Source organism: Pinus tabuliformis, chromosome 1_1 (genome assembly GCF_031772625.1).
Source record: "Pinus tabuliformis cultivar Carrire ecotype Pingquan chromosome 1_1, CPIR1, whole genome shotgun sequence".
In the NCBI taxonomy this organism is placed as follows: domain Eukaryota; kingdom Viridiplantae; phylum Streptophyta; class Pinopsida; order Pinales; family Pinaceae; genus Pinus; species Pinus tabuliformis.
Window position 1 is genome coordinate 933,428,676 of NC_142297.1, and position 15,154 is coordinate 933,443,829.

The following is a 15,154-nucleotide window of genomic DNA, read 5'->3' on the forward strand; positions in this document are numbered from 1 at the left end:
AAAATGAGATGGATTCATATAATAATTCAATCACTGCACTATACTCTGCAATGTTTTTTGTTGTTTGACCGAGACTTACCCCATGCATAGATACCAACTCATTAGAGGGCGAATAGATAACCCAAGCTGTGGAAGAAATGTTCGTGTATTACGACAAGCACCATCAGCAAAACCAATGTATGTTTGGAGAGACGTCGACATCTGCAATATCAAGAGTAAAATCAAGATAAGCAGGAATAATGACAAAAAACACTCTCTAAGCTAAGCACACCTTTTAATCTAAAACACACCAGCTAGAAAGAAAACTAACCTAACTAAAAATCTCCACACCCAGATTTAAGCATAATATCTCTTCAGGTAAAGACCATTTCTGGGTTTACCTAAAGAGACCCCGTCAAAGTCTACCAATTCATAGGCCCCTTTTGCTAGCTTTTGCTTAACAACATAAGGACCATGCCACATGGGTACGATTTTCCAACGCCTAATTTATCATTTGCTTGATTGTACAATAAGACTAGGTCTCCTTCTGAAAAATTACGAGGGATAACATTTCGATCATACTGAGCTTTAATACGTTTGGCATGAGTTTCGATTGCTAATGCAGCATCACGTCGATTCTCATCTAGCTGAGCCAAGTACAACAAACGTTCTTCCTCTTCGGAAGTAGCTAGAAGTAATTCTATGGCCATTTGCAATGATGGGATTTCACATTCAATGGGTAACACAGCTTCCAAACCATAAACTATTTGGAAAGGAGTGAAACCGGTTGACGTTTTTACTGAGGTTCGATACGCCCAAAGCGCTGAAAGTAGCATGTTATGCCAATTCAACCTATGAATCCCAATGATTCGTCGGATCATGATTACTAGAACTTTGTTGATGGCTTCAACCAGACCATTAGCCTGTGGATAATATGGAGTTGAACTATCGTGACGCAGGCCAAGTTGGTCTGTAAGTTCAGTCATCATAATATTTCGAAAATGATGCACATGATCAGTGATAATCGCTTGTGGAACACCAAACCTAGCAATTATATGATTGAACACGAAAATCGTAGCAGTTTTTCCGTCTACCTCAAATGTAGGCATTGCCTCGGCCCACTTGGTAAAATAATCTACCGCAAGGATGATATACGCGTGCCCCCTGGCCGAGTGAGGGTTACATGTAATAAAATCGATACCCCATTTTGCAAAAGGACTGACGGCAATTATAGCGTGGAGAGGAGCAGGTGGAGCGCGCATCTTTCGATAAAAAATTTGGCAGTTGTGGCATTTTTAGACTGCGTTAATACAATCTTTAAACAAAGACGGCCAGAAATAGCCAGCGCGCAATATCTTTTCGACTGTGGCAAACTCAGACATATGACCGCCACACGCTCGAGAGTGACAGTCATTTAGAACCCTTTCAGCTTCCTCATGAGTTAAACAACGTCAGAAAAGAGAGTCTGCCCCACGACGATAAAGTGTATCTTCAATAATTTTGAATTGTTGGGACTGGAATCGTATTTTCTGATGTTCTGATCTTGAAATTTCTGGCCGAAAGGATTGGGTTTGGAGATAAACTATGATATCCCCATACCATGTATCTAAAGTGCTAATTAGAAACAAGGATTCGTCCGCAATGGGCTCCTCCGCCACAATTTTAGTGTCAGCACGCGAGAAGTCACACATCAACTCCGCAAAAACTAAAGATTTCTTTGACTTAGACTTTTCAAATTCCAAGTCAAACTCCTGCAGGATCACAATCCATTTGGAGTACTTGCCCCCTAGCAATTGTTTGGTCAAAATATACATCATAGGGTTGAAATCAGAAATTATTGTAGTTTTGCGTAGTAAAATGTAATGACGAAAACGTTGGACAGCTTGAACCGCTGCCAATGCCAATTTCTCCACATGTGAATATTTTAGCTCAGTTGGATTTAAGGTTTGACTAAGGTAATATATCACATGTTCACTACCGAATTCATCTTCCTGAACTAACACCATTCCAATGGTGGAATGTAAGGCGGCGAGATATAAGAAGTAGTCCTGGTTGTAGTTGGGAGGATGCAGTAACGGTGCATGGGTCAATGTGTGTTTTAGTGCATCAAAAGATTTGTCAGCTATCTCATCCCAAAAGAACGAAGTATTTTGTTTCAACAACCGGGTAAAACCCTTTGTGATCTCGGCGTAGTTAGGAATGAATCGACGTAAAAAGTTTTCTTTCCCTTGCAAACTTTGGAGTTGGCGAAGACTCGAAGGAGGAGGCAATTTGACAATAGCTTCAACCTTCGAGGGATCGACGCGAATGCCGGCTTTCGAAACAACAAACCCCAGTAACCGACCCATTTCTATATAGAAAACACACTTGTGTGGATTCAACCTAATTCGATAATGCCTACACCTCATAAAGATTGCTCATAAATAGATGAGATGATCGGCTTGATGTAATGAATGAGCAGGTAAATCATCGAGATAGGGTTGCACAATGTGCTTGATGTCATGAAACGCGTAAGACATGGCTCTTTGAAAAGTTGCCCCGGCGTTCTTGAGCCCAAAAGGTAATTTGCAATAAGAAAATGTCCCCCATGGACAAATGAAAGCCGTTTTTGGTTGATCAGCAGGTAGAATATTTATTTGATTATATCCGAAAAAACCATCCATGAAGGAGAATATTTCACTGCCGGCACAATCATCAATGATTTGATCGATATAGGGAGTTGGGTAATTGTCTTTTGGACAGGCTCGATTAATATCCCTATAATTGATACATATTCTTATTGTTCCTTGCTTTTTGTTAACAGGTTAACAGGAACAATATTCGATACCCAATCCGTTAAGGGAATTGGAGAAATGAAACCTGCTTTAAGTAATTTTTCAACTTCTGCTTTAATAGCAGCAGCTTTTCGTGGGTGGACTTGACCCAAACGTTGTCGGACGGGTTTAGCATCCAAGTAAGTTTTGATTTCATGAACAACAATTGTTGGGTCAATTCCTGGCATTTCCTCATATGACAAGAAAACACGTTGCGGAATTCTTGAAATAGGGCCTTATATGTTTGAATTTCATCTTCCGTACAAGAGGCACCTATATGAATGTTTTCAAAAATTCCAGGCTTAACCGAAATGTCAATAGGAATAGTTCAAGAAATATTTCCCAAATTTAACTCAGAATCAGGATTTTTCATTGGATTCTGAGGTTCCTTGACATAATCAGTCGTAAAAATAGATGAAAAATCATTTTCAAAGCGATCAATCTCAGGTAAAAATGAAGATCTATGATGAAGATCTTCCCATGGTAAACCATCAACACACAGGATTTCACGAATTTTCTCATCAGTGTGAACAAGTTCAGAAAACGTTGTTGAATCTGAGTTTGATTTTGAAAGTGATTTTTCATGGACCACATTCATTAAGTCAATTTCGGTTGAAGAAGGGTCGGAAAATGACTATATGGCCTGATACGCAATTTCATATGGACTCAAAGGCATAGCATCACCAAATGAATCTATCTCAAATTCGGAAGGTACGATCCAAGGATCATCATAAACAATAGTGTCTTATGAAATCATATGAATGGTTGCAGTAGAAGGTGATACGTTGAGAGGAGGAAATGGAAAAGTTCCTATTAAACCAGAATCTTTAACTAGTCCTACTCCAACATCCTTATAAGGGATAGTTGTTTTGCCGACAAGCTGGATATTTTCAGAAGAGGCTGGGTCAGATGAAAAGTAAGTTAGCTGTTCTATAGTTACGATCTTTCCATTATGAGGGAACTTTATAAGCCGAAATATCGATGAAACAACAACTGTCATAGCGTAAGACCAACTATGACCCAAGAGAAGGTTGTAATCTAGAGGGGCATCAACCACCTCCACATCTAGATTAACAGTTTTGCCTTCAACCCCTATAGGTAAATACTGTAGAATGCCAAAAGGATGGAACCCACGGCCATCAAAGGCCTTTAGAATCGTCGGGGATTGATTAAGTGTAGGAGAACCAAGAAATCTCCAACACTGGATTGACATAATACACATTGAGGCTCCCTCATCAATCACAGTCCTATAGCAAGGTCTGCTTTTGACTAACACTGGAATCTGGAAAGCCATTTGATGAGGTAAGCGAGGTGTACTATTTTCTAGATCGAAAATTATAAGGTTCGAGTCCTGAATGTCAATAGCTCCTATAGCTGACAATAGCAATTTACGTTGTGCTGGACATGATTGCAGCACCTCCAAAGCCAACATTGCTGAAGGTGAAATAGCCAAATCTTCAACAATGCTATAGTTCTGAGCCGCTCTCGCATGTGGATTGAAAGCTAACTTTTGAAGTATACCCTTGGCGGGTGGTTTTATTACTAAGTCTGGGTTAGGTTTCTCGATCTGTAGTGGATCAGAACCGACATTTGAAGTTGATGGGTTTGAATTAGAATATTCTACTTCCTTACCACCAACAAGACTTTTACTTCCATAATCTTGCGATCATGTCGCAATCCTAACATGGGACATCATCATTATGGGTTCTTCTGAGGCATTTGAGGAAGAACCTATCATCTTACTGTCTTGACTAGGAAAAGGATCCTTCAAAACAGCAGGCGTTTGGGAACCTTTGACGATTTTTGCAACCTCAGCGCGGCGAGGGCAGTCTCTTGTAAAATGCTCTTCATCACAAATGTGACAAGGATAACGAGGTTTGCATCTCTCATCAGTTGATTCCGTTTTTTCTATTTTCTCTTTCGAATTTTTATCTCTTTTATTTTTCTTCTTCCCTTTCTTTTCACCGCTGGATTTTGATTTGGCTGTAGATGACTCTACAACATTAATATCGGTAGAAATTTCCGTGGAAGAATCTCCTGTCGGGGAATCTGGTAAAGTTATGATAGGATAAGAATTCTTGGAATATTTCTTCTTACTTTTGGTATTAACCGTACCAATCATACCATCAGCAGCATGAGACCCTGAAGGAGTTGTAGTTATTTGATTTTGTTTAGGAAGGTCGGGTATTTTCTCATGTAACGTACCTGACTGCGTATAAACTAGGTCAAGGTACTGAGCTTGAGCAATTACTTGCTCTTCAGTAACGACTCCTGCCTTAGCTACATCCTCAGTGATTTTCGGTAATAAAGATTTGACAAACCATTCTGCTAAGATCTGATTCATAATAAAAACTTTCACTAAATGCCATTGATGTCTCCATTCGTGAATGTGATCTAAAATGTAAGTGGATGTTGACTATTTTAATGAAGTTAATAATTCTGTGCCATTGTCATATCTGACTGGCAACTGAAAATGAGTTAAAAACGAATTAGCTAATTGACTAAAGTTATAAAAAGTGGCTCGCGGTAACTCAATGTACCACTTGGCCACAAGACCAATTAGAGTGCGTTGAAAAAGCCTTAAATGAATTAAATCATCTGAAATGGAGTTAGACGCACACCAGAGGTGATAAGTCATCACATGGTTCGACGGGTCCTCTCCCGATTTGCCTTCAAACTTAGGACTATCACTAGGCAACTTCTTCGGTATTGGCAGCCAAAACAAAAGATAGTTAATTGGATCGTTCGTAAGGCACAACAAATCAGGCAAGTCCAAAGTTGCAATGAGTGGTAACTAATGATTAGGGTCCCTGAAACCCTGGGTCATGAGACCAGCCCCAGGAGGAGGATATCCCAGATAACTAGGAATTGGAATTTCATTTGGGATATTATATCCTCCTGGAAAACCAGGATTAACCGGACCGTACTGGGGTTGTTGAGGTTGTTGATATGTATATCTAGGGTACGGTTGATACTGATAGACTGGCTGCTACACAGTAGGACCGAATTGGTACTGTCCCTGGTACGATTGATAAGTAAATTGAGGTTGACTTGTGACAACCGTACTTGGACCAGGTTGTCCTACAGGCATTTGAACCGAAGTCTGAATTGTGGGTCCAGACTGAGGTAAAGATGCTTGAGGAGTTGATACAAGAACAGTAGAAACCGGAGTTGTCAATACTACAGAAGTAGGTGGGGTAGATGGAACAGATGTTGCAGCAGTCATTTGAGGCGGAGTTCAAGACGAACCAGGCCTAGGCTGAGAAACTACAGAAGGTGCAAAAGTTTGAATAGTAGACTGGACAGGTTTCTAGGTTGAACCAGAAACCAAGGGTTGTCCAAATTGAGATGACAACTACACATTCGGTTGCAAGATCTGTTGAGATTGAGATGGATCCCACACTAAGTTCATTCCGGGGTACGGACCCATAGCAGGTTGAGCATATTGAGGACCATAATCGGGTTGAGGGTAGGGTTGATAATTCAAAGGTACATTTCCAGTTCCTTGGACAAATGATTGACCGGAAGGTGGTTGGAAACCTTGGGTTGGGTACTGACCTTGAGGTTGATAACCTTGAGGCACGTACTGATACTGGGGTTGACCTTGAGGTACATATTGATACTGGGGTTGACCTTGAGGTACATACTGAGTCTGGGGTTGACCTTGAGGAATGTATTGTCCCGTAGGTATGTACTGTCCTTGAGGTTGCCCCCCAGGCGGTAATTGGGTACCTTGAGGTTGCCCCCCAGGCGATAATTGAGGACCTTGAGGTTGCCCCCCAGGCGGTAACTGGCCACCTTGGGGTTGCAGATTTGGAATGGTACCTGACATCATAAGAATATCTTCTACACTCAACGGCTTAGTTCTGTTATTACCAGTTAATAACCCTTGTTCAATAGGTTGAGGAGATGCTCCCGAAAAGGTACCAGTAAGTGACTGATACCCAGAGGGAACAGAAAGATCGCCATATAAAAAGGTTTCTAGAGATTGAGAAAACATGGACGACTGTCTCGACATATTTAACAGAGGATAATAACCTCTAGGTGTTGGATGAAAAGGAATGAGAGGTGGTGAAAAACTTAGTCCCGGGTTTTCCAAAAAATTGGTCAATGAAAGATACCAAGCGTCCCTCCTAGGTGGACTGTAAAAGATCGATTCACGCTCCCTAAGTTCTATAGCTGGTTAATTTTTAGGGATAGGGATACCTTCTTCCGGAGTAACAAGTTCTTCAATAGCAATAAGTCCAGAAGGAAGATTTTGGGTAATTACTCTTTCTACCCTGGGTGATCCAGGACCATTGGAAGTTGGAGAGGAAAATCCTAATGTTGGAGTAGCAGCAGGTTCAGTTTCGGATTCAGATATTTTAGGTTCCTCGGCTAAATCACTAGTAGAAGAAAAACTACCAGTAACTTCAGAAAAAAAAAAAAAACAGGTTCTAAAATATACTCTAGTGCTTGAACTTGGTAATCAGGATGTACAACCAAAGAAGACTCTCCTTCTCCAATTGACCCAACTCTACTGTCACTAGGAGTTACAAGGGCTCGTAGCCCTTCAAGCTGTCTCGGTGAAAAGTCAGGAGGTTGGCCCCGAAGTCTACAGGACTTCCTCGGTAATTCAGTCACGATTAAATATTTTAACTACTTCACACACAAACACAGAAAAATCTCAATGAAAACCACCTAAAGTCTCTAAAGAACCAAACAATTTTGAATCACACACCTAAAGAATCTAGGAGGTCAAACCACACACAAACAGTAACTTTTCGTACCGAGAACACTAGTTGGTGATGAAATCCAACGTCGAAGAATTCAATACAGAAATGGCGGTTGGAACAGTTACCTTGGCAACCTGCTTAATGAATAGACTGGCACAAGTTTCTCCACTAAACCGTCTCGAGTGAAGAGAACCCCCCAGAAAATCCAAGTGAGTCTAGCTAACATCTTCTCCAGGTACAGTGGGATCTTCCCTCGACCGTCACCTTAGGAAAGAATCCTATAGAATATGGTCACTATGGTTACCAACGGAAGCAAATATACCTGGGGGAACAGTCTGTGATCCGATACATACGCAAGGGCAGAGTAGCAAGCTCAATCCCCTTGAAGGCTCGTTGACATAATCCAAGGTTTACCAACAAGTGACCCCAGGCTCTTCGACAATGGTTAATCCGAGGTTTACCGTTTTTAATACGTATATATCTAGTATCGTTCCCAATGAGGAAGGATTGATTACCCCAATGGCTTGGACACGATCTCGTGCTTGACTCCTATAAGAGGAGCTTCCCAGAGCATAGATGTAACAATTGGATTTTATCTCCTACCGCAAGATATACCTACTTGTTTGTTTTACTATCTTGGAGAGTTAATTACTCCCTACTCCAAGATACTAGCCTAAGCTATGTTGGTGATGAAGAGCCCTAGAAATAAAAAGATTACTAGATAGATTTTACTTTAAGCGTTATTTTTATTGGTTTTTTCTTAAGTCAAAAGGTGCAGAGATGAAACTTATGGTGTGAAGACTCGACTCCAAATCACTAAAAATGCACTTAAGATGAAAAACAATCATTTTTCTTCAATGAATTTCTAGCTAAAGAAAGAGTCGAGAACGAAAATTCTTGAAAATACAAATCTTTCCTTAACAATCAAATCAAAAGAAGAACTTTTTGTATTTTCCAATACACTCAAAACGAGACAACTAGTTATGCTCATGAAAATTTCCCTTTCTTTTCAAACACTCAAATACTACTAAAAAAAACTTTTTCAAAAGAGTTTTTTTTTTAAATTTTATAAAATACTCAAAACTATTGAAAAATCTAATCTTGAGATCTATAAATTCTAAAAAACTATTTGAAATAAAAGCTTACAAGATTTCTTTTCAAGGATGTTTTACTTAGTTATGAGCAAACTAAGGACTAATTTGTCCAGAATCACAAATCAGTCAAAAAACAACCAGCTTTTGTTTTCTTTTCTAAAAATGAAATCCAAAACTTTCAACACAAGTTCTTTCGAAGTTTCGCAAAGACAAAATCAAGATGGATTCCTCAGCAAAGGCAGATTTTAGAAAACGGTTAGACTCATAAGAAGGCCAGAAAAAACCAAGGTGATCTGAGGTTTCTAAGGCTTCTAAGCTCTGAGTTACTACAAGACCAAAACGAAATCAAGCCCAGCACACAAAACTTCTAGGAATTTCACCTAAAACCCTAATGCCAATGGAATTAACTTATGAAAAGTTTCTGACAAGTCATGTGCAGATCTGGGCAAAGGCTAAAAACACATAAACAAATCCTAAGTTGGCTGAATGAGATAATTTCAAGTTTTTCAAAATTTTGACAGGGTTCGCAGGCCCCCAATATACCCAGGTGTGGTACTGCTCTGTGTGTAAAACAAAAGTGCGGGGATGTCCGCACTGTGTTACAAACAGAGGGTGCGGTCCTCTTCCAAAAGTACGAAAAACAAAAAATAATTCAAGATCAACTGAACCTACCCAATCCCACACACATCAAGTTAAAAACTAGAAACAAAGACACAGTTTCTCAAGTCAAAGTAAAAGCAAAGGAAAAAAATCAAAAATTCAAGTCCCCAGTGGAGTCGCCATTTTGTTGGCCGGATAAGTCGTTCTTGCGGACAAGACCGACCTCCCTAGTATCTAATGATATCTAGTGACAAGAAAACCAAACAAATTCTATCTTTCTCTAAATATGCAATTTATAGATAAAGGCAAACAAGTGTTTTAGGCCTACCTCGGGTCCAGTGCAAATTTGTGGAAGCCACGCTCCGTTGATCCAAATGAGCTCCCTTGTAAAGAATCTGCAAACACAAACAAGCACACACATTAAATAACACCTGAAAAGCCAATATAACAAAGCATATTTATCATGATGATCAAGGAATTCATGAAACAAACCATATAAGACAATTTATTGAGAAAAATGAATCTGATTGTATTAACTTTAATCAAAGAAGAACTTTACAACCTTGGTGCCTTGATGTTGTACAAGCTCCTCCCAGGGTCTAGTAAGAATCTCCTCTACTTTGACAAGTTTCACTCTCTTCCCAATGAAGCCAAAAGGTATGTAATCTCTCCTCTCAAGCTTAACTAGGAAATCTCAATTCCAACAGAATTTACCCTAAAAAATGTTCAGCTTCTAACCTCCCTAGCAACCAGCCCAATGCCTTAATTTATAGTGCAATGGAGGGAAGTTACTAGGTCCACCTTCAAAGGGATAAAGCCCTCCTTCAAAGGGATAAGCTCCTCTCATCAAGGGATTAGCTCCTTTAGTTTTGGGATGCATGAACCACCTAGGAGCGAACCATCCATGTCAAGATTCCTTCTAGAAGCATCCAGAATTAACCCAAAGTGAGTTTTTAAGAATAAACTTGCGCCTTTTTGACTTTCACAGGGGTCCACACCCACTCCTTTAGAGACAGAGCGGGCAGGTCCACAGGTAACATGACCAAAGGGTGCAGGACCGCAGGTAACAATAAGAGAAAGTGCGGAACCAGAGCTTTATTGATTTTCAAGGTCTTTCTATCATTTTTAAAGCTTGACATGAAGAGCTGAGGTTTGGGACTTGCTAAGGAGGATAATATGAATGATGATAGACCCATACTAACTGCAAATAGTCGTGGTGACAATATTTTGTGTCACACTCTCATAATCCTTAGGATTAGGAATATGTGGAAACTTTGACCTTGCAAATTGTCCATCCCCCCCTTCATCAGTGGTGCTCTCGTAATCCTTAGTATTAGGAATATGTGGACACTTTGACCCTGCAAATTCTACATCCCCCCCTTCATCAATGGTGCTCTCATAATCCTTGGGATTAGGAATATGTGGAAACTTTGACTCTGCAAATTCTCCATCCCCCCCTTCATTAGTGGTGCTTTCATAATCCTTAGGATTAGGAATATGTGGAAACTTTGACTTTGAAAATTCCTTATCCCCCCTTCATTAGTGCTGCTTTCACCATTCTTAGGATTAATACTATGTGGAAACTTTGACTCTGCAAATTCTTCATCCCCCCCTTCATCAATGTTGCTCTCATAATCTTTAGGATTAAGACTATGTGGAAAATTTGAATTTGCAAATTATTCATCCCCCCCTTCATGAGTGGTGCTCTCATAATCCTTAGGATTAGGAGGAAGTGGAAACTTTGACTCTACAAATTATTTATCCCCTCCTTCATCAATGGTTCTCTCATAATCCTTATGATTAGGAGGAAGTGGAAACTTTGACTCGGGAAATTCTTCATCACCCCCTTCATCAGTGTTGCTCTCATAATCCTTAGGATTAGGACTATGTGGAAACTTTGACTCTGGAAATTCTTCATCCCCCCCTTCATCAATGGTGCTCTCATAATCCTTAGGATTAGGAGGAAGTGGAAAAATTGACTCTCTATTCACAAGAAATTCTTTTTGCTTCCCTTCATCAATGTTGCTCTCATCATCCTTAGGATTAAGACCAAGTGGAAAATTTGTCTCTCTATTCATAGTGAAAGAATTCCTATTACATTCATCAAAATGAATAGAGTTGTTGCATGACGAAGATGTCGATGCTAAAGAAAGAAAAACTTCACTATCAGAAGAATCCATGACCTTCAACCAGAAGATGTCGAATGATACAAATGCACTCTCTCCCAATGAGAATTTCCCTCTAATGTCCCCCCCCCAAAAAAAATTTCACTGAAAATTTTCCCTCCAAAGTTTGCCCCCAAAAACTTTTGCTGAAAATTTTCTCTCCAAAAATTTTGTTTTTAAATATTTCCCTCCAAAATTTTCATCTATAATTTACTTGAAAACATATTACTAAACTTTTGCTTTAGGAAAATCTCGCCCTAGTTTCTATTCAAAATATTGATAGAAACTCAAAATAATTTTTCTATTTAAATTAAAATTATAATGTTATTTACAACAACAACAAAAAAATTAAAATTAAAATTTTAATAAATTTTTTATTTAAAATATATATATATATATAATTTTAATAATAATTTTTTTTATAAATTTTTAAAATAATAATAAAAAAATTATATAAAATTTTAATATAATTTTATTAATAATTTTTTAACAAAATTTTAAAATAATAAAAAAATTATATATAAAATTTTAATATAATTTTATTAATAATCTTTATAAAATTTTAAAATAATAAAAAAAAATTATATATAAAATTTTTAATATAATTTTAGTCCCATAAAATTGACCAAAATTTCCTAACAAATCAAGAATCTCGATTAGAAATAATAGAAGTGGGTAACCCAAAATGCACCCATACATTTTGGAAGAACATCTGTGCAGTCTGTTCAGCTGTAACCTACTTCTTACAAGGCATCAAAACACACATTTTTCTTAAGCAATCCACAACAACAGAAAGATAATGATGATCTTTCCTAGACATAGGTAGTCCTTCTACAAAATACATAGAAATATTTTCCCAAGGACAAGAAGGAATAGAAAGTGAAGTATACAAACCCAAATTTATATTGCTAGGCTTGCTAGTAGCACACATAGAACATCCTATTACATATCTTGACACACTTTTATTCAAATGAGGCCAATAACAATACCTTTGTAATTGTGCAACTATTTTTCCTACACAAAAGTGTCCAACAATAAGAGAGGTACGAAATTCCCTTATAATGTTGACTCTTTCACCCTGTGGAACACATAACTTGCCAAATAGTATAAAAATTTATCATGTGAATGATAATCCAATTCTTCAACATGATTGCCTTGACACAAAGTTGCATAAACATCTTTGAAATATTCATCTTTAGCACACTGTTCAACATAGCTCTCATGCATGATTGAATTATTCTTAAGAATAACAAATGCACTAACAATAGGCCTTGATAACATTCAAGAACTTTGTTGTATATAACTTTCTTATACCTGATTACCAAATAGAATTGTAGTAGAAATCCCATCCACCTAAAATGTTTAGATTATTTTAGCTTGGTTTTCGATTGTAAATATTGCAAAGGTTGATGATCAGTGTGAATAATCATTTCCTTACCCATCAAGTAATGCTTCCATTTCTTCATACTTTTGTACCAAAGCATATAAATAATTATCATAAGTTGGATAGTTAATTACTACATTGGTAAAGGTTTCAGAATGATAATAAATAGGCATACCATGCTGCATCAAAACTACTCCCATGGAATAATCACTTGCATCGGTTTGAATCTCAAATGGCCGCGTAAGATATGGAAGTGCAAGGATTGGTGTTGTACTGATTTTCTCTTTCAATGTATTGAATGCTTTTTTCTTTTTTCCTACCCACTAAAAGACTTGTTTCACACTTTTCAAAGCATGTAGTGGAGCCAAAATAGATGAGAAGTTAGCAATAAAATTTCTCTAATGTTGGGCTTCTCCAAAAAATCTCCTAACCTTTGTTACATTAATGGGCTTAGGCCAATTCACAATGACTTCAACCTTTGAGGGATCAATCTTCAATTCACCCCCTCCAACAATATGACCCAACTAAACTAAAGGGTTTTCCCAAATTCACACTTAGACATCCTCAAATAAAATTTCTCTTTCTTTAAGACATCTAAAACGTTCTTAACATGCTCTTCACGAGTCTTACTGAAAATCAAAATACCACCTAATTATACTATGATAGAATCATCAAGGAATGGTCTCAACACATCATCCATAACTCTCATGAATGTTGCAGGTGCATTACAAAGTCCAAATGACATAACTAACCATTCAAATAAACCTTGTTTTATCTTGAAAGCAGTCTTCCAAATATCACCTTCAACAATCCTGATCTGATGATAACCACTTCTCAATTCCAATTTCGTGAAATAAACAACATACTTCAATTGATCTAGCAAATGATCAATACAAGGAAGAGGATAGTGATTCTTTACTGTGATTTTGTTCAAAGGTATAAAATCCACACACATGTGCCATGTACCATCCTTCTTTGGAATCAAAACAATAGGAGACCCACAAGAAGATGTACTTGGTCTAATGAACCCTTTGTCAAACAAATCTTTAATTTTCTTCTTAATCTTTGCATTCTCCAAAATTGACATTCTATACATGCTAATGTTTGGAAGAGTTTCATCCTATTGCAATTGAATCTCATGTTGGATTCCTCTTTTAGGAGGCAACCCTTCATGTAGCTGAAACATCTTATCATATTTTTTAACAACTTCAACCAAATCATTCTTGAGTTTTGTATCACCTCCTTGGAAAACTTTAGATTCAGCAGTATCTTTGGGTTTGATCATCAACAATACAAAATTCTCACTAGCATTTATAAGCCTTTTCATTTGACCAGCACTTAAAAGAGACAAATTCATCACTCAATTCTGTATTTAAAAAGATGATTTTTGTTCTCATGATGATAGAATATGGATTTTTGGTCATACAACTATGGACTCCCTAAAACAATTCCACAAATATCAAGTGGTACAACATCGAGCTCTACCTCATCAATAAAGTTTTCAGTGATGCAAAATTTAAGTTTACATTTTCTTGTCACTTGCAATTTTTCATTGTCACATACCCAACCCAAAGGGTAAGGTTTAGGATGAGGTGTAGTTTCTAAGTTTAATTTCTTGAAAAGACCTTCAAAAATAAGGTTAACCTAGGATCCACTATCAAACAAGGTATTAACTTTGGAATGTTTTGTAATGATCGTGATATGGAAAATCTCAATTCTTTCTTTATCATTTTGAGGCTCAATAGGCTTACTAGAAGAACTAGTACTTGCAATAGAAGCTTTACCTTGCATTCCCATGGCTGTGATTTTGGTCTCATCACCTAAATCAAATCCTAGATCTTGTTGATTTGTTCCAACGGTCTTTTGTTTTCCCTTGTGGTTAAACTCTTTTGATCTCATTTTTGGATGTAGTTTCTAACAATGGTCTTCATCATGGCCTTCTTTTGAACAATGTTTGCATGTGAATTTTTATCCCTCTTTCTTGATTGTAGCATTCTTTTTTCCTTTTCCTTTAAACTTCCCCTTTCCTTTGTCTCCAAATTTGGATGGATTCTTGCTAGTCTCTTGAGGAACATTCTTCCCTATTGCTTCTAAATGAGTGGCATGAACACATACTTCATCTCGATTGATGGCATTGAACATAAGATTTGTATGTCTCAAATAACTATGTAATCCACCTATGCATTTAAGGAGAGTGTCTTGTGAAGACAAATATACACCCAAGACTAAAGATCTTCTTCTAAATTCTAGTGTGTAAATTTGAACACTCTGACCTTTAGCTTGTCTAAAAATTTTCCAATCCATAATTCCCTTTTTCATGTAAGCTAATGGATAAAATTTCCTTGTTAATGAAACTACAAAATCATTCCAAGAAGATATAATTTTACCACTTTTCTTCAAGTCT